Source organism: Phoxinus phoxinus, assembly GCF_949152265.1.
Source record: "Phoxinus phoxinus genome assembly, chromosome: 21".
Taxonomy (NCBI): Eukaryota; Metazoa; Chordata; class Actinopteri; order Cypriniformes; family Leuciscidae; genus Phoxinus; species Phoxinus phoxinus.
In genome coordinates this window covers 29523609-29545341 of record NC_136896.1, presented here as the reverse complement: position 1 = coordinate 29545341, position 21733 = coordinate 29523609, and positions in this window count along the sequence as shown.

Here is a 21733-nt window from a genome sequence, read left to right as displayed (position 1 = left end):
TGATGGATGATGGATGATGGATGATGGAAGATGGATGGATGGATGATGGATGGATGGATGGATGATGGATGATGGATGGATGGTTGATGGATGGATGGATGGATGGATGGATGGATGGATGGATGGATGATGGATGGATGGATGGATGGATGGATGGATGGATGGATGGATGATGGATGGATGATGGATGGATGGATGGATGGATGGATGGATGGATGGATGGATGGATGGATGGATGGTCGATAGATAGATGGATGGATGGATGGATGGATGGATGGATGGATGGATGGATGGATGGATGGATGGATGGTCGATAGATAGAACGATGGATGGATGGATGGATGGATGGTCGATAGATAGAACGATGGATGGATGGATATATGGATGGTCGATAGATGGATAGATGGATGGATGGATGGATGGATGGATGGATGGATGGATGGATGGATGGATGGTCGATAGATAGAACGATGGATGGATGGATGGATGGATGGATGGATGGATGGATGGATGGATGGATGGATGGATGGATGGATGGATGGATGGATGGATGGATGGATGGATGGATGTATGGACATGGCCTTGCATCCATCTGTGTGATTTGAACTGTTGTTCTTTGTAGACGTGTTATCGATAGAGATCTCTGACCTGATGCACTGTTTCTCTCACACCTCGAGAGCTGCTTATTTAAAGACACCGAAGTCCATCTAAACCCGTGTGGATTCGAGAGCCCTGCGTTCTGTTCATCTACAGCAGTTCTTCAATGTAAACACGAGTCCTGTGTGAACACACTCGTGCAACTGGACTCTGAGGACCGACCGATGTGAATGAGCACTCAGTGTGTGTTTATCAGCCACTGGAGGGTTAGTTTGACAGTGACCTCTGCTCCTGCCTTCCCTCAAACACACTCGCTGTTCCAGCCTTCATCTCGTGTCCTTGTTCCCCGCCAGAGGAGAACGCAGACCCGTCAGACTTTTTACTACGCTCCTTGTGCAAAGTGTCTAAAGCACCCAGTTTTTCTGCGCGAGGGCACGTTCGGACACATGTGGTACAAATTACATGCGTGTGGTGCGACTGAAGCCGCAGCTCTGAAAAGCAATGAGCTATGAAACCTTGCCATGTCTGCCTCCACATCCCATAATTCAACCGGGAGCTGGTGAAGAAGCAGTCTTCTTTTTCCTCTTTTCTGTCTCCGTGAGTTTAAGTGTTGCAGAAATGTTAATGCGTGCGCTCGACCGGACCGTGACGTCATTTTCAGTATCTGTCTGTCTGTCTGTGTGTGTGTGTGTGTGTGTGTGTGTGTGTGTGTGTGTGTGTGTGTGTGTGTGTGTGTGTGTGTGTGTGTGTGTGTGTGTGTGTGTGTGTGTGTGTGTGTGTGTGTGTGTGTGTGTGTGTGTGTGTGTGTGTGTGTGTGTGTGAGCTAGACGCATCTCTCTCTGCCAAAGTCGAGTGTTCATCATCAGATACAGTGTACAGTGTGCAGTGCCAGAGGCTTCGGTCTAGGCCTGGTTAACACACACGATTACACTAATGATCATGTCTTATCTGATTGACAGCTAATGATGCAGATCCAGTGCACTCCTGCCCCAAAACCCTCTCCAACTCCAGCGTTACTGGGCTCTGAAGGGACTATTAGCACGAGCTAGAGCCAGCTTGGACCCCGCAATCTGTACCTGACATCTTGATGTGAGGATTTTATTTCGCCAAACAACAATATTATTTAAAGTTAAACCACACTCAAGATGCATGACACACATTTGTCTGCTTGTTTGTTTGTTTGTTTGTTTGTTTTATTAATTAAATTGTTCATTCATTCATTCAATTTTTTTTTTTTTATTATTAATTTTTATCATCCATCTTTTTACATATTCGAAGCAAAATAATAAAACACTTCTGTATGTGTTAGATATTCAGACTTCTTTTTAGATAACTTTTTGGGGGGTTATTTTTCTTAGCCCTTTTCTTTGTGTTTGATGCTATTTGTTTGCTTTTAAGCATAAATATAACAAATATACTTTTGTGTTTAAAATAATGGGAAAAAAATGCCATTGAGGTAAAAAAAAAAATCGTACATGGTTTTGCTTTATTGTTTTAATATTGATTAAATATTAATGAAAACAGTACAAAAACACAGATAAAAATTATGTTATATATTTGCAGTGGCAACATTGCACTTGAACAGCTACATTTACAACACAACTAAAAGAACAAAAAACTAGTTTCTAAGAAACCAATATCTTAAAAAAAAAAAAAAAAAAACAGTTGTTACTCCTCTGCGCTAAACATCCATACCTATTACATAAAGGAAGCCCAAATCCCTTTCTCTTTAATTCATAACTGATCACGTGTCCATCTCTAGACTTGCTGAACTATGATCCGTCAGAGAATTGGCCAATCATGACACAAGATCTTCCTCCGGCGCGCTTGGGCCAGAAATATCAGGCTTTTCTTTACAAAATGTTCTGGAAAATGAGAAGCTAAGAGGGCAAAACAGAACGTCCGTCAAATTGTTTGTACGCCACCTCGATACGCTTCATTCAGCGCTGTAGACCAAACAGCAATTTCTCTACTAATAACTGCAGCGTTTATGACCTGATGTAATGATATGTGGAGATATGCTCAGCTACTGCCAATGTAAGTAGATTAATGAGATGCAGGAGTTCCTCTAATTCACGTCTATTGTTGGTATGAGTCTTGCAGAATCATGAAAGACTGCACTGGTCTGAACTGCTGGTCACTGCTCCAGCGGGAGCAAACGCTAATGTGAGATCTGATAACAAGTGTGTGTGTGTGTGTGTGTGTGTGTTCCCAGAAATACTCAGTTGATTATGGGAAACATCTTTAGAACTTCTTATAAAGGGCATGGAAAACAATAATAATTCATTTTTACTTCATTATTTTGTTTTTAAGTTTGTCACTTTTTTTCTTTTGATGAAAATGTTCTTTAAATTCAATATAAATTTTTCAATGTTATATTCATACCTGTACATTTTAGTCAGTTTCAGCAAAATGGCTTATAAATTTAGATACAAAATCATGTACATTTAGATACATAAAAAAATTTCTTAAATGTCCAAATGTTCTTAAACAGTTCTGAATTTAAACATGTGTATATAAAAAAAACGTAAACATGCCGATAATACATTTAAAAACTGTCTGAACTTTGGCCTGTACTGAAGAACATAGGCTATTTCTGATAATATAATATAATATAATGTACTGTACTGTACTGTACTGTAATATAATATATGTTTGTGCTAACACATTACAATACTGTGCATTATTTAATTTGCTTAATGTATTGCATTACTTTATAAATCTGCACATTAATATTTCAGTTACTTTTTAAAAAGTAATGCACAATACTTTCAGATTTATTTGTGCAAAAACTAGTCGACTTAATATACTGTAGTCACTTAGACACGTGCAGTCATGCGTGAAGGTGTGTGATATACAGTATGGGCTATGTTGTTGAATGCATTAATACATTACACACTTCTCAGTAAAAACAAAACAAACAAAAAACACCTGTATTAATGCCTGGAAGAGTGCAATGTTAATGCATTACTTTTCAGAAGAAGTAACTAAGTAATGCAATTAGTTACTTTTAGGGAGTAACGCAACATTGTAACACATTACTTTAAAAAGAAACTTCTCCAAGTCCCGTGTAATGTAATTTTAGTGATTTAGTGTTATGCTAACACATATCTTTCTCCAGAACAGCTTTCTTCACACACGGAGACATTAAGCTAATGTTTCTGAACAGAGATAATCGTGACCTGTTGAGGATCTGCATTTGCTCTTCAGGCACAGAAAGTGCTTTAGAAGCTTTATTGAGAATGAAGAGTTTGCGTTCATCAGGCGAGTAAACAGAAGGAGCTGTAACAAGCTGGAGACTCCCTGAGGAAACACACACACACACACACACACACGGCAGATAGAGCTCTGAAAACACATGTAGAAACAACACTGCGCACCACGTAGCGAGTTTGTGAGCAGCACACAACCACTAAAACTTAAATAAACATAAGAGCAAAGAACAAGTTGTGCCCAAATCTCTCCTAATGATGTGTACAGATGTCTATTCTGATATTACAATCAACCTGATGAGCTAACCAAATTAGTTATGAACACACACACGTACATATACTGAAAATATATTTCAGCGTAATATGCTGATTTGCTGATCAATAAATATTTTTGATTATTATCAGTGTTGAAACCACTTTTATTTGTGTGATTTTTTTTTTTTTTAAGGATTCTTTGATGGATAGAAAGCTCAAAAGAACAGTATTTATTTGAAATATAATCTTTTGTAACATTATAAATGTCTTTACTGACACTTTTGATCAATGTAATGCATCTTTGATTAATAAAAGCACACACACACACACACACACACACACGCACACACCAAAAAAGACATACTGTACAAATTTATACGTAGACTTATATGTATTTACACACACACACACACGCACACACACACACACACACACACACACACACACACACACACACACACGTTTCACTGAATTAATTAAGAAATTGCTTAGACTTCCATTGATTTTATTTCAGGTTAATTATATTTTCTATGGACTAAACCAACCTCTCCTATCACAGAAACATGTGAAAAACACTAGATAAAAAATAAATAATGTTGTGCTATTTTTAAGCCTTTTTAACTAGTACTCCTCACTAGTTTGTTATTATAATATTTCACTATACAGTATAAGTGAGGACATCTGTCCCTCACAATCATAGCCAATCCTGCACACACACAGAAAACAAAAACAACGTATAAACTTTGAATGTATAATGAAATCATAAGCGCCAGTATTTATGATCTCTCCAGAGTGCAAAATTAAAAGCCAGCGCTGCCGCAATACATGGAGCTTATGAATACTCCCATATTGACAAAGCAAACTGAGTTCATGGAGGGAATGGTTTATGTTCACCTGTCAGAATTGTCCGGACAGCTGCAAGCATACCCTTCCCTTTATAATTGCTTTTTCCGGCGCTGATGTGGACGAGGTATATTGATGCGTCTAGGCTTTCAGAACGAGATGGACTCTTTGGCACGACTCGTGATGCCAGCGGACGAAAGCTTTGCGGGTTCTTCTGGAACTACCTGACATTTACCTAGGCCTCAGACACCGGGAAACCATAATAAGAGAAATGTAGAACATTTTATTAGAATTGTAGAAGAGTTGTTTCACTGCAAATGAAACATAACCTCATTCGGTAATTAAATACAAACTGTGGACGACGGAGAGCATGTCGGATAATAATGTTTTCTGTTCATTTCTTTCTCCTCGCAAAGGTGAGATATTTTATATCCAGGTTCCAGCGTGAAACCATGCTCAGGGTCTAAAGTGTTTTTCTTGGCCGGTCCAACATTGTGTCTCTCTTATCATTGCTGTCTGGGACGGAGAGGACCATAATGAGACCAGCCTGGCGCTGAAAAGCATGATGGACAGACGGAGTCCTTCAGCCAAGTACAGGAGGAAAGAGAAATCAAATCAATACTCAAACATAACTTTTTAAATAAACATTTGCACTCGCTAGACATTGTTGGCAATGGTCCTTTTCGTAAGCTGTCCCCATTGGGAGAATTCAATACTAGCCGTTTGTGAAAGACGGCCCGAGTTATGGTGACGGCTACTGGCACGACGTGACGTGAACGACGTCTTCTGTTTGTTTAAAGCAAAGAGACGCCAGCGGTTTACAGATAGTCAATTATTATTAATTGAGACACTTTTTCCTAAGATACACGTGTGTATGAAAAGAGGCAGTGACTTCTCTTCTGTGTTGTATTAGTTCAATTGCAATGCAACACTGTAAAAATAATTTGTTGGTTTAACTTAAAAGTAAGGAACCTGGTTATTTGGTTATTTGGAGTTAATACAAAGAAACTAAAAAATATGTTATCTGAACAAAATTAATTAAGTTGATTTAACCACAGAAAAAAAAAAGTTGATAAATCATGATTTTTTATTTATTTACAGTGAAATAGTTGATATTTAAATTACACACAATACAATTATGTCTACATACATTCAAAATAAAACACTTAAACACATTTGTAAAGCTACACTCAAATTTGGCCAGTTTTACATTGTTCAGTATGGGGAAAAAAAATGCATATTAATTTGTAAATTTGCTCAGTGTATTAAATTAGTAGTTTTAGAACTTAAATTATAATATTAGTTAATGCATTATCTAACAATGAGCAATCTGTTTTATTAATATTTCCTAATGTAAGTTAATAGAATTATAACTCATTGTTAGCTCAGGGGCATTAAATAATATTAACATATACAACACTTGATTTTAATCATGTTTTAGTAAATGTTGAAATGAACATTACGATTAATAAATGCTTTGGATTTTTCATTGTAAGGTTATGCTAACTAACATATTAATGTTAACAAATGGCACCTTATTGGATAGTGTTACCAATTAACTTTAAGTGAGTGTTATGACTGCAAAGGTAATGTAAATGTAATAAATACATAAATAAAATAAGGGACGTCAGCATGAACCATTAAACATCCAACATTGAGCTGCTATATCGTCAGAACACGACACTCTGTCTTTATGCGTTGTGTGATAAACATGAGGCATGGCACGACATGTCCTCTGCTTAACCTGGCAGAAGTTTCATATTAAGCAATAAATTTCTAATTGACAGCAAAAAAATTAAGCTGGCCTCTGTCCACACACAGATCGTCTTCTCATAAGGTTTTTTTTATTCAGTAAAGACTAAACATATGTCCTCTGCTTAACCCGTAACCACATAACTTTAAACCATTTACACCTGTCCTTAATAGACCGTTGCAGTCCAAGTCCTGTATCCATGTGACTTTACTGTTCGAAATCCTGGCATGATCACTTATTAATGAGGGAAAGCTAAAAGGAGGCAAAGTATTTGTAGTTTGTAATAAATTTTAAATTGACGGCATAACTTAAGCTAGTCTGTTCACGGTTCATCATCTCATACGAGTTTTTCAGGAAAGACCAAATATTCTATATTAACGAGAGATTTAATCAGGAAACTATCCAAGGCTCCTTCCTTTCTAACAGTGTTTATCCACAGCGGCCGTCTGTCCTCACCAATGCAGGACAAATGAAGGATCATTCAGATCAAACAAAGAGCTAAACAAACAAAACTGAAAAGGCAGATGTATTCTTGATGATAATGTACACTCTAAATAAATGCTGGGTTGTTTCAAATATTGGGTTAAAACAACCCAGCATTTTTTAGAGTGTACAATTCTGGGTAAAGCTGGTCCTGCTGCTGCTGACTGATGTGGAAAAGACATCTCCCACACACACACACACACACACACACACACACACACACACACACACACACACACACACACACACACACACACACCAGCCTGTTCTCACGTAAATGCATCTCTATAGCACGCAGTGTGTTTATCGTGCAATTTATACGCGAAAGTGAGTTTTTACGTGCATATGATACGCAGTTTTCGCGTGCATTTGATACGCACGTCATTGCGTGTAATACACACGCACCCCACACCATTAATTCTACCCAAATGTATAATACACACGCACCCCACACCACTACTAAACCTATACCCTAACCAACCCATGCGTATCATATGCACGTAAAAACTCATTTTTGCGTATAAATTACACGATAAACACACTGCGTGCTATAGAGACGCATTTAGTGTGATCGGGTTGCATACACACACACACACACACACACACACACACACACACACACACACACACACACACACACACACACACACACACACACTCTCTCTCTAAAAAATGCTGGGTTGTTTTAACCCAATTTTGGGTCAAATATGGACAAACCCAGCCATTGGGTTACAATGGGTTAAACTGCATTTTTGATCCAACGTTTGGGTTTGTCCATATTTGACCCAAAATTGTATTATGTCCCCTAACCCTACCCATCACAGAAAACTTTTTGCATTTTCACAAAACATCACTTTGATTAATAAGCTAATTTCCATATAGGGACCAGAAAATGTCCTAAAACAAATGACCAAAAAACATTTTGTCCCCATAATGTAGAGTTTAGCAGGAGTGTAGCAATGAAGCGTGTGCAAAGTCATATTTTAGGTCATTACAGAGAATCTTGGGTGTGTTGTTATTTGTACAGGTTGGTTGTACGACCAGTACTAGGCAATTATAGTAATTATGGGTTGCCATTTTAAAGTTAGATTTGTATGCTTATTGAAACCAAGCATTGCATTGCGGTTGCCATTTGATGGCCACTTGGTGTGTAAACATGACTCTGTACCGTGTCAATGGCGAGATTTTATATTTTTTATTTGCAATATATTTTAGTCTGAGCACTCTGGTTTGAAATATTCAAACATATTGGATAAAAACACTCATCCCCCAAAGGAACTCTCCATTTCTCTCAAGTGTTTTCCGTATTTTTGGAAAAGGATCCTTTTTTGACGTCGGACACCAGACGCCTTTGATTTACGAACAGGAAAGACAAACACATGTCTGACAAACTCAAACAATCTATTCTCAGTAACTCTTTTAATAGAAGTTTCTGCTGTGGAGAGTCTGTGGCTGAAGGCAGTGACCAGCCCTCCTAAACACCCCTCTGCTCCACTAACTGAGTCCGTTTGTGACCCTGGGCTGATTCACGCTGGCTAATTGAGTGTATTGGCATGGCTGATCCCGGATCAGGTGTACGTGGAAAACACGAGATAGCTTAATGGGAGTCTTTAGGTGGGTACTGATCATTCTTAAAGCACTGCGTCAGGCTACACTGTCAATAAACAGAGCATGCAGACTTCTCCTTTATAACCTGTTTCCCAGAAAAGAATGATAAACATTATAATGGATCACCTTTTGAGGTTACAGCTGTACGGGAAACGAGAGGGCATCTCCCTTACCTTTCCTGGAAGGGTAAATGTGTGTGTGTGTGGTCGGGAGATGGGAAGATGGTAATGATGAGACTGCCGTTGGTTAAAATGCAGGAAATAATACCAGAGTAATAGAACAATGTGTCATGGAGGTGTCCATTTTATTAGCATAGAACGAGCCAAAGAAAGTAGTGAGCGGAGACAATTTACACAAATAACACCTTGAAACTAGTCATAATTGTATTACATTTTATATAATTAATACATCATACTATTATATAGCATTAATAAAATTGTTGTATTATGATTATTTTACATGTATGTATTTCTCTGAAGCAGATACTGTGACCAAAGATAAATAAATAAAGCATATTAATGAGCTACACCGCTAACTTGTTCCTGGAAAAACTATTTTGAAAATAGCTTTTAACATTGATGTTAAAAACAGTTTTAGTTAATCACTCCCCAAGACTGATACCTATACAGTCTGTGACAGCAAACACGTCTTCCTTTCCTTGTCATCCCCTATTCACCCCCATCTGTAAACACTAACCATGTCATTTCTCTCACTCCCAGTCCTACCAGTTGCACTAATTGTGGTGTAACTCAACCCTGGCACCGTGCCGTAACATGTCCCAACGTTTCCCAGACGGCCAATCAGTGAAGAGACTCATAATGCGACGTGTGGCGCACAGTAAAAGACTTCCATTCAGCAAATAATCACACCGTATGCAAGAGGCAACCTCACGTGAAAATAAGCCAGGTTTGATGAGAAAACAATCACGGCCTGCTGAGTTCCTGCTCAGTGCAAACGCTGCAGATCTCTAAAGGACGGCTGAGGTTTGTCGGGAGCTAGCGTAAGTGCCAGCTACATCATACGGGTCAAGTTTTGACACATGCCCGACACATCCTGTTCCCCGCGCTTCATGGCGTATTTTACTACGTAGGTAACATGTTCACACATACATATAATGCATAGACATGGTCTATAAATGTATATGCTTCATGTGAGGCAAAACAGGTATTGTAAACAAACTAAAGAAAAGCCACATACATACACAAAAAATAGTACCGTTAGCAGTACAGCGGCTTGTCACTGGGGCAGAACCCTTAAAGGGACAATAATTTAGCTTATTTGCCCCTAAAAGGTTTATAGTAGTACCTTAGAGCCTAAAGTATACTTTGCACAGTCGAATGCATAACCTTGCAATGTATACTCCATTTGATAGCATGCACAAACACATGTGGTCGACACATGCGCACTAGACAATTTCAGTGTCTGCAAGGATGAAAAAAAGTGAACACGTTAAAACTAGATTTCCATGCATCTTTTAATCCCCCCACACAAAACCTATTAATGGAAGAAAAAAAAAATCAAATCGCAGTGTGTGAGTACATGTGGTTAGAAAAATCGGGTGCTGATGCTGATGACTAAAGTTACATCACATGGATACTGTATGCATTCCCTATAACAGTGTTTCTTAACTCTGTAACTTCTTAACTTCCCAGAAATGTGTCTCACAAATTAAAACACCTCTGATTCAACAAGTCAGCTTGTTAGTGTGTTAAATAAGGAGACACTTCTGGGAGTGGTCCTAAGGACTGGAGTTAAGAAACGCTAGCGTACGCATGAAAATCAAAGTATACTTTTGGCTTAAGGGTACATATTATTATTATAGCGTGCACATTTATGGGTAAATAATGTACAAAGTTGGTGCTGCCCTAGTGACAAGCTGTTGTATGGCAGGGGTGTCCAGGGTCCCTGTCCTGCAGATTTTATCTTCAATCCTAATAAAACACACATACATCAGCAAATCAAGGTCTTTAGGATTAGTATGGCATGGAACAAGTTGGGGCGAAACTCTGTAGGATGTTGGCCTTTGAGGACTACTGGTAATTTTTTCTGACACTGAACAAACTGTCCTGTAAAATGAGCTGGAATCTTATGGGAATGCCTTCAGAGGTCCACGAGGAACAATAGTGCAAACAAAAACACCATAAGACTGAATCAAAACGCTTCGCACACACACCTCCACCGCATTTCCAGGCTGTTGGCGTGCGTTAATTAAAGGGAATCTTTTCACACACAGTACAGCCGCTGTCTGGAGAATCGGCAGGTGTGTTCTGTACACTCGTAGTTTGGAAGCACGCGTGTTTACGTATACGTGTGTGTCCGATGTGGAAGTGCGTGTGCGTCCGGGTGGATGTGCGTGTGTGTGTTTGTTTCCAGAGCTGAGGAAGAGTGTATAGGTGGTGGTGGTGCGAGGCTGAGGGTGGTCAGAGTCTCCCCTACCTCACTGGCCCAGGAGCAGAGGGCCTCTTTGACTCAGTAGTGGCCTTGTGCTACTGGAGTCTGATAGTCTGGCACTTTTTTTCCACACCGAATGGACAGGGAGGGCTGGAGGGATGGAGAGAGTGATTTCTAAATCCATAACTCCACCATGTGGCTTATGGCCACGCAGAGAGGACCGAGAGAACAGGGGAAGGGTGTAGATGTAGTGTGAGAGGGCGAAAAGAGAGCGATTGAGACAAATGTAACCCAGCGAGAGAGGAGTGAGCTGAAATGAAAGAGCCATTCTTGTTCATTTTGATCACATTTTTTGCTCTGGTTTGGACTCCCAATAGCTAAACGGCAGCGCTAAAGAGACTCCTCTCTTTGCCCCTACCTTGGCCAGTGTTCAGCCCGACACCTAATCCGCTGCTATATTGCCATAACATTTTCATAAGTGCCCATCGCTGTAGAATAACAGTTCCAGATGAATTGAAGAAATGCTTCTTTATGAGGGAAATGACACAAGCTATTAGCGTTCACCACGGCCAGTTCTTCATATATTTTTACTGGGCAAGAAGAAAATAATAATTAATGCAAGTCTACTGCGGCGTGCATGTGCTTGCGCTAGCAATCTAGGGAACGTATCCTTGAGGTAAACTGCATTGATTGCATGATGAATGAGGAAGGGATAGGTAAGCCATCATTGTAATTAGCTCCTAGTGAGCGGCAGCCGCTATATAAGCCGTTCGTGTTAGTGGAGAGTAATATCTCATATAAGAATGTTCAATAATGTCAAAACTGAGACATTAGACCTGCACAAGCCCCTCGCCGACCTTCTGGTCAGTAGGTGGCTTTTACCCGCGGTCTTAACAAGACCATTTCAGTTGATTTATGTCTAAAAACTCTCATTCTGGCACGGTGGAATCTGATACGCAGTAGAAATAGACAGAGCGCTTATCTTTACTGCTGAAAGGAACAGAAGAGGGTGTGTCTGAGGGGTCGGGCTGGTTTGTTAAATTAGTGCAGAAGAAGTCTCTGGCCGGTGGTAAAAGTAATAACTAAATTGGAACAGTCTGTGGTCTGAATAGCACATTTCATGATTTATCCTCCCAATGTACAAATCTATACAGTAATTTGTCCCAAGGGACTGTTGTGGGGCCGAGTTCCTGTGGCGATAGCATTGCTAATGAATTTACCACGGCCATGGCATAGGCTACAGATAGAAGAGAACCGATGTGTGGCGAAGCAAAGAATATTTTATGTAGCCTATATGACAAGCCATTCAAAACCATCATGTCGAACAGTGCACATATGAAGTGTCTCAGCTGAAGGATTATTTATCGGCTGTAATATATCTATACCGTTAACGATGAAGTTAAAAATGAACATATATCGGCCGATGTCGATATGGTGGCCGATATATCAATACATCCTCAGTGACAATTATTTAAGTTTTGATGTAACCATGTTTACAGATATAAGATACAAGAAACTAAATTATGAACCCAAAACTGGCCCTAGTTATAAAGGGCTTATTTAAAGAGATTGTTCACTCAAATATGAATATTCTGTTATCGTTTACTAACCTAGACTTACGAGATATTTTGATAATCTCTGTTCATTTGGTTCATAAAATGAAAATCAATGAGGATCATTGTTGTTTTGGACCCCAACATTCTTCAAAATATATTTTTTGTCCCACAGACGAAAGCAAGTCTTATATTATAGGAAAATTACTATTTTTATTTCTGGATGAACTCTCCGTTCAAGACTGTTCAGACAACTACTGACAAGTCAATTTAAAAAATATATATTCTATATGTAGTTGTGGACATCTCTAACCTATGCATTTCTTTCAGTGTGGCCGCCTGTTGGATGGAGGAGTGTGTGTGTGTGTGTGTATGTTGCCACAAATCACGGTGCCTGGACCGGGCAGTTTGGTTTGGCACTGCATCCTCAGACTATGGAAACATTGCCTGACATGCAACAGGGGAATCGCCAGAGTGAGAGAGATTGACAGGACCAACACTATTAGACTCACAGTGGGCTTTCTTAATGTGGCGACTTATTGGCAAAACATCACTATACCTTGAGCCTTAGACGTATGTGCAGCAAAACACATATAAAACAAGTATCATTTTTTTGTGCATGTGTGATACTCTGGTCTTGCACTAATGGTCATAAAGATGAAAGAGCAACCAACCTCTGTGATTGACATGCAGATATACATATATATATATTTAAAAAAAAATACAGGCTTATTGGGAAAACGTGCATGTGGCAACATTTCTGCTAATTATATTATACGGGACTTACTTATGCGGGACGTTCCGTATATTGGGCCTAATTTATTTGTCCCATACGTGACCTCCCTTGTCCCGTTTATTGATGTTGATTTACGTTCCCAGTTCGATCCGGACTAATTGTTCATGAGTCCAACATCCATCCATCCACACAAGAAAACATGAAATCAACATGAGGGAATAATATGCTGATGTGATTTGATGCTCAAGAAACATTTGTTTAATATTAATGTAAAAAAAGAAAAAGAAAAACAGGATTCATTGATGAATAGAAAGTTCAAATGAGATTTATCTGAAATCAAAAAAAGCTTTTGTAACATTATAAATGTATTTACTGTCACTTGATGAATTTAATGTGCCCTTGCTGAATAAAAGTAGGCTATTACTTTCTTTAATTTCTTTCAAATGTAGTGTATAATGTTACAAAAGCTTTCTATTTCAGAGAAATTATATTATTTAGTATATGGTTTGAGTGTAATGGGACTTTTTTTGTATGAACTTAAAATTCGTTTTAGCATTAAATTGTACATAAATAGGTTAAGCAAAACATATGTGTTTATGTCTGAGAACCTTTTAAACACATACGAACCTGAAATGACATATACTGTGTAATACAGTACAAATATGTTGAGTGTCCCTTAACTTCCTAAAGAACCACAATTGTCCCCTATTTTTCTTTTCTGAAGTTGGCAACCCTACACTAAACCTAACCGATAGTGTTAACAAAAGCGATAAAAATGCATTTGCTGAAACAATCAAGTATTCTAGCTCTTTTATTGTGACTCGTGCTTCACAGGACTTACTATATAGAGCACTTTACATCACGAGTGCAATGCTTTACCAGGTGAGCGCCCGGGCAAGTTTACTACATGAGAAAAGCCAAGCATATGGAGCTGCTTATGTGATGAAAACGTCAAAATATATTCGTTTACAAACCATGCACTATATGGTAAAAGTGTTTTGAGTTTACGCAGTGTTTACTGGAATCCTCCACATTTTGCACTTACTGCTTGATTGACAAGTTTGTTGATTACATCTATATTTACTTATTCACATAATGACTTAAATGTCTGGTCTGCATCTAACTTAAACAATGACATTATGTAAAGTGCAGGCCTGTGTGACACTTTGACCTCACCAACAGCAGAAGCCTGTAACCTGTGGAAACACATTTCCTATTTTAACAACCTCAGACAACGTTCCTACTGAATAAAGCAAAGTTTCACATCATTTGTGAAGCTAGTAAATGCACCGCGAGAGCCTGACGCACTTTATAGCAATAATTAGGGGCAGGTAGACACAATTAGGGGTAAGTAAAGGGTGCCGAATGACCCGTGGATGTGAGGTGCTGATCTCATTGGTATAAAATTGGCTTAACCAGCAGGTAAACAAGCATGTTTAGAGCAGAAGAGTGGAGGGCTGTGGAAGTGTGGCTTTTAACGGGGATTAGCACTGTGTAAGTCCAGAGGCGGCTGCTGATACTGACAGCTTTATGGTCATGTGATCAGAGGTGCCATGCCAGAACCAAACAACAAGCTCAAATCTGTGAGTGGAAAAAAAGAAGTAGAACAGTATGTGTAAATATAGCCCAGAGACACCAAATATATATATATGTTACACAGTAGCAGAAATATTAAATGGTCAAGTGGAGTTTGTACATCCAAATGCACATTTGGACATTTCTTGTAATAATTTATTGTATTACTTGTAAAATTGTGCCCTCTAAACTCTATATACTATAGAGTTAACCCTTAGCAATGAACCCTTATAAGCAAGGATGCATAACATTTATCAAAAGTGCCGGTAAAGCCATTTATAATGTTACAAAAGATTATATTTCAAATAAATGCTGTTCTTTTGAACTTTCTATTCATCAAATAATGCTGAAAACAAAAATGTTTCACGGTTTCCGAAAAAAAATATAAAGCAGCAACTGTTTTCAACATTTATAATAGTGAGAAATGTTTTGCTCACATTTATAATAGTGAGCAAATCATCATATTATACTGATTTCTGAAGGATCATGTGACACTGAAGACTGGAGTAATGATGCTGAAAATACAGCTTTGATCACAGGAATACATTAAAGTTTAAAGTATTTGATTAGAAATGAGAAATTTGATTAGAAGATACTTATTTTAAATTGTAATCATATTTCAAAATATGTGATCAAATAAATGCAACCATAGTGAGCAAACACAAACTTTAAAAAAATCCTCTGTAGTTGATGGGGCATGTTGTCACAAAAGAATAATTAGCACTATCACTGGACATTCTCAATGCAGTAGCTATTTTTTTATTTATTTTTTCGTAGACAACATTAAATGGTCCACTTTAGACACTCTACATACAAAGTAACGGTAACGCTTTAGATTACAGCCCGGAAAGTACTGCGTAATTACAATGAAATTACAGTGTAACTTTCGGTAATTACAGTGTACCTATAAAGTACTTATGTGTAAGTATAGGGGAACAATATGTAAAGTCTTGGGAATAAAGGGGTAACAACCAGGAAAATACTGCGTAATTAAAACTAAATTACAGTGTAACTTTCGGTAATTACAGTGTACCTATAAAGTACGTACGTGTAAGTATATAGGGGAACAATGTAAAGTTTTGGAATAAAGGGGTAACAACAAGGAAAAAAAAAAAATTATTTAGGCAAATTATTTATACTGTAAGTATTTTAGAACTACGGGGTACTTATACTATAATACAATCTTACTTTTGAGAGCAATTTAGCGAGTAGGCTACATACACTGCACCTTTTTGTAATAATAGTGTATACAAATACATGGCTTTTTTCAAATTACGGGGTAGCCTATATATCAGTGCATTTATAAAGTAGGCTAATTTGTTTTTATTGCAAAGGTGCACTGATTAAGTTGTTTCAAGGCAAGTAAAACTATTGCAACTTTTTTTTTTTTTTATGCTGGGGAAATATACTCTTTTCATGTAGTTACAGGGTAAGTATGACATTGCGGGCCGTAAATTAAAGTGGTGCTTATACCCTCTTGTTTCATGTAGTTACGGGGTAAGTATGACATTGCGGGCCGTAAATTAAAGTGGTGCTTATACCCTCTTGTTTCATGTAGTTACAGGGTAAGTATGACATTGCGGGCCGTAAATTAAAGTGGTGCTTCTTACCCTCTTGTTTCATGTAGTTACGGGGTAAGTATGACATTGCGGGCCGTAAATTAAAGTGGTGCTTCTTACCCTCTTGTTTCATGTAGTTACAGGGTAAGTACAATAAAAACACATGTAAACACACAATCTGATATCACTTGGAAAACTTTATTTGAAAAACAACTTATTTAAAAAAAGATTTACAACATATTACACTTATTATTCTTTATTCCTTTTTTAAAATCAACTTTTCATTTAAAATACTAAAGTCCTGACAGAAAGTATACGTTTTTGCATGGCTTCCTACTTCCTCCTCCTCCTCTTGTTCCTCTTCTTCTTTTTCTATCATTCCACTGATTAGCCTAATCTTAAGAATGAGTCTTTTGCTATTCTGTATTATGTATTAAAAGAAAATACAGTACACCCAGAAATGTTCTATAGTAATTTACTCATCTTTTCGCTACCGACCAACTGTCACCAGCGTCCAGCGAGTGCATGAGGGTCGGCTTGGCTTCGTGTTTGGTGAAGCTTCACGGGTTCATTACGTTCTCGCGGGAGTTAGATGTGAAACTCGCGCGAGAACTGCCATCTCTGTTCTTCTGTATTGTTTGTTTTTCATTATTATTATGTGTTATTGTTTGTATTTTGTTGTGAGCATTAATACAAAAAAAAATACAAAAAAATCGACATTCGGTTTCTCGGCGCGCTTACGTCACGCGTGTCAAGCGTGAACTCAACCCTCTCATGCACGCGCAAGTGACAGTTGGTCGGAACGGAAGCGATAGTCTTTAAAATGTTTAAATATTTGGTATTTTTCTTACAAACACTTATCGTCTCACTTCAGAAGACATTGATTCATCCATTGGGGTCGTATGGATTACTTTAGTTATTGCTGTATGTGCTGTTTGATGTCAACTTTTAGGAACACATGGGCTTGCATTATGCATTCACAGAGATTATATATTTTTCTAAAAAAAATGTTGTGTTAATCTGAAGAAGGAAATTCATACATCTCGGATGACATGAGGGTAAAAGATGAGTAAATGGTGAGGACATTTCTGTACTGTATTTTCTTTTAACACATAATACAGAATAGCAAGAGACATGGGATTCCTTCTTAAGATTTATCAGTGGAAAGAAAGAAAAAGAAGAAGAGGAACAAGAGGAGGAGGAAACCAAGCAAGAGAAAGTGTTGTAAATCCGTTTTAAAATAAGTTGTTTTTCAAATAAAGTTTTCCAAGTGATATCAGATTGTGTGTTTACATGTGTTTTTATTGTACTTACCCTGTAACTACATGAAACAAGAGGGTAAGAAGCACCACTTTAATTTACGGCCCGCAATGTCATACTTACCCCGTAACTACATGAAACAAGAGGGTAAGAAGCACCACTTTAATTTACGGCCCGCAATGTCATACTTACCCTGTAACTACATGAAACAAGAGGGTATAAGCACCACTTTAATTTACGGCCCGCAATGTCATACTTACCCCGTAACTACATGAAACAAGAGGGTAAGAAGCACCACTTTAATTTACGGCCCGCAATGTCATACTTACCCCGTAACTACATGAAACAAGAGGGTAAGAAGCACCACTTTAATTTACGGCCCGCAATGTCATACTTACCCCGTAACTACATGAAACAAGAGGGTAAGAAGCACCACTTTAATTTACGGCCCGCAATGTCATACTTACCCCGTAACTACATGAAACAAGAGGGTAAGAAGCACCACTTTAATTTACGGCCCGCAATGTCATACTTACCCTGTAACTACATGAAAAGAGTATATTTCCCCAGCATAAAAAAAAAAAAAAGTTGCAATAGTTTTACTTGCCTTGAAACAACTTAATCAGTGCACCTTTGCAATAAAAACAAATTAGCCTACTTTATAAATGCACTGATATATAGGCTACCCCGTAATTTGAAAAAAGCCATGTATTTGTATACACTATTATTACAAAAAGGTGCAGTGTATGTAGCCTACTCGCTAAATTGCTCTCAAAAGTAAGATTGTATTATAGTATAAGTACCCCGTAGTTCTAAAATACTTACAGTATAAATAATTTGCCTAAATACATTTTTTTTTTCTGGTTGTTACCCCTTTATTCCAAAACTTTACATTGTTCCCCTATATACTTACACGTACGTACTTTATAGGCACTGTAATTACCGAAAGTTACACTGTAATTTAGTTTTAATTACGCAGTATTTTCCTGGTTGTTACCCCTTTATTCCCAAGACTTTACATATTGTTCCCCTATACTTACACATAATTACTTTATAGGTACACTGTAATTACCGAAAGTTACACTGTAATTTCATTGTAATTACGCAGTACTTTCCGGGCTGTAATCTAAAGCGTTACCTAGCAACCATATAAACTAACTCTCATTGGTCAACTCTAATGAGAGTTAGTTGATGTAGCTGCAAAGTTAAAATGTCTAAAGTGGTCCATCAAAATGAGGTGTCACCTATATCTATACATAACATGTAGTTCATAAATAATCGCATTCTGAAAAATTGTGCCAACTATAGCGCTGGTATATGATAAACTGACGTGCATCTGTGTAGATTGACACGGAGCGCAGGCTGGCGTGAGTCAGACAGTGTGTTCGACTCTGCTCTGCTCTATTAGCTCAGTGTGCTGTGTCAACCAGCCGTTACAGCAGACAGCATAAACACACGGTCACCTGGAAACTCTGGGTGTAACTAGGGTGCGGGCCTGAGACCCAGGTTAGGCGTCAAAACCTCTGCCGAGAGTGACAATGCAAGAGTCCACAAACCAAGGTGGAAAATCACCGGTGACATCACTCGCAATGGCGCGTCAGAGCCAACACTTTACCGGTGACAAGCTCTTGTTTACGGACCTCAGCTACGTGCCGCGGAGAGCACAAAGACGGCCTTTTCCCCTCGTGCTCCACCTCGGCCCCGGAGAGAGCAATTTGGGGGTTACATGCGTCTGGGATGGAAATGTTCTGTGGAAGCGAGGCGCCACCTCCTGAGCTGACGTCCACTGTTTATGCTTGGGATGTTAACAAGAGATTTCTGCAGCTCTTTTACAGCGGCGTACACAACGTTCCAACGCACAGAAACAAACATTTCACATTTTACCTGCTCCAATTGAGGATTTTACGGGGAGTGGTTCCCAAGTCGCATGTTCTCCATGGAAAGCAGCTGGTTTTCACATGAGGTCAGGAGAGTTCATGAGAAAGCAGGAACACATGTTGCACAGCACCTCACACATCCCTGCCAGTAACCAGTAACCAGCACTGCTCCCGTATTTATCCCATCACACATACACAAGCTGGAAGAAGCCATTTCTAAACCAGTGCTTTCATTATTACCGAGCCTGACAACAGCACTGTGGAAACTTCAAATAAAGGATGTGATGATTCCCATTTGGGTCCTGCTACGAATGCAATAGGAACAGAGTGACATTGTCTTGAAAAAGTACGTCAAAAAAGCTTCCATAACCTTATTTTTCCATTGCACTCATTTCTATAAAAGGTAACTAGGTTAAATCTCTTGATGTCACATTTGCCTGGCGTGTTGTTTCGTGTCGCTTCTCTACAACAAGATGTGATGACACACAAAGTGCTTTTCCTGAATGACAGTTTAAATGAGAATAACAGCGAGGGTTGTGTGCACCATTCAGAATTTAAAACAGAAATTATTATTAACGTTATGCAGAATTGGATTCGCATTTGCATGCAAACAAGTATATTCATGCGCTTGTAATTGTTTTTAACAAGAAAAGCAAAGTTCGTCAAGACAAATTTAAAACTGTGGCTTCACAAAACCTAGTTAAAAAGTTTGGATAAATGTTTCAAAGTTTGGTTTATAGGCGACAGACTGACCACGTAATTTCCCAGAATGCAATCCCTGATTTGCATATTTTATTGTAATTCATTAAATTCAACTTCCTGTCAGTCAAACTCAAATTCTGGTTCAGCTTTCTGTTGTGTGTGGCCAATTCAAATTCACACTGAATTGAAAGAGAATCGATTTTTCAAGTCTGAATTTTGCCCTGCGGGAAAGTGAAGGACTTTACATCTTTTCACACATGCATGCAAAATGCCTTGGTTGCTTTTCTACTCTCCTCCAATTACTCCGACAAGGCGCAGGCCTGCTTGAGCTAAAAATCACAGTTCTGATCTGGGCCGACATATTGAATCAAGGTTCATTTAAGTTGGACCGTTTACAGAAAGCAACTCAAGACTGTTGTTGTTCCTCTCCAGCGTCACGCTCGACCAGCAGAATCAATGCCAGACAGGAGCCGTTACGTTCCTGAACCGCAAGATAACCTAATAATCCTCGGACTTTCTTGCGTAAAATGTGTGATATTTATAAGAGCACTAAAAACGATCCGCACCTGATAATGTGTATTTTTTGGACATCTTGTGCTTCCATTGTTATGCTTTTAAACTGGCCAGCGGGTTCGGTACAGCGTTAATACATTAATCCACATGATTTGATTGACACCGCAGATTCTTAAAATGTCCAGCGGTGGCTTTCCTTGGTCAGTCATAAATGAACATATATTTGGACAAGACCCCATTCGGGCTTTTCTAGAGGTGAAGGCTGAGACCACATTTGAGTTTCCTCTACAAAAGCGTCTAGCGAAAGCAAAAATGAGAAGATTACGATATAAACCATCGCTCATTATGGAGATGACCACCAAGATTAGGAGGACAATGATAATTTTAAGTACATTTGATTATTTCTTGATGTGATTCAGTGTTGGCACAGGATGAGAAGTGTAATAATCTGTTTGGAGAGATTATTAAAGTCTTCTTGTGGCCGGAGGAGTTAAGCCCACCGCAATAGACTAAATAAAGGGTTAGCTATTGTTTTCTTGCCCACCCTTAGACTTCTGAAGTTGCTGTTTTTACTGACACATGCTAATCTTTGCCTTTCAAAGCCAGTTTGACAAAGATAAAAAGTTGAAATTATTTTGCACTCAGTCAAAGGTGACTCCTATTGTCTTTCTCAATAAGTGTTTACAATGCTAGTGGAGTATATAATATCGTTGAATATTAAGCGTCCCGAAGACAGAGGTGACAGTGAACCCAAACTCCTTCAGGTGACAGAATAGAGAGAGAAAAACCTTGTGAGAAACCAGGCTCAGTTCTCGT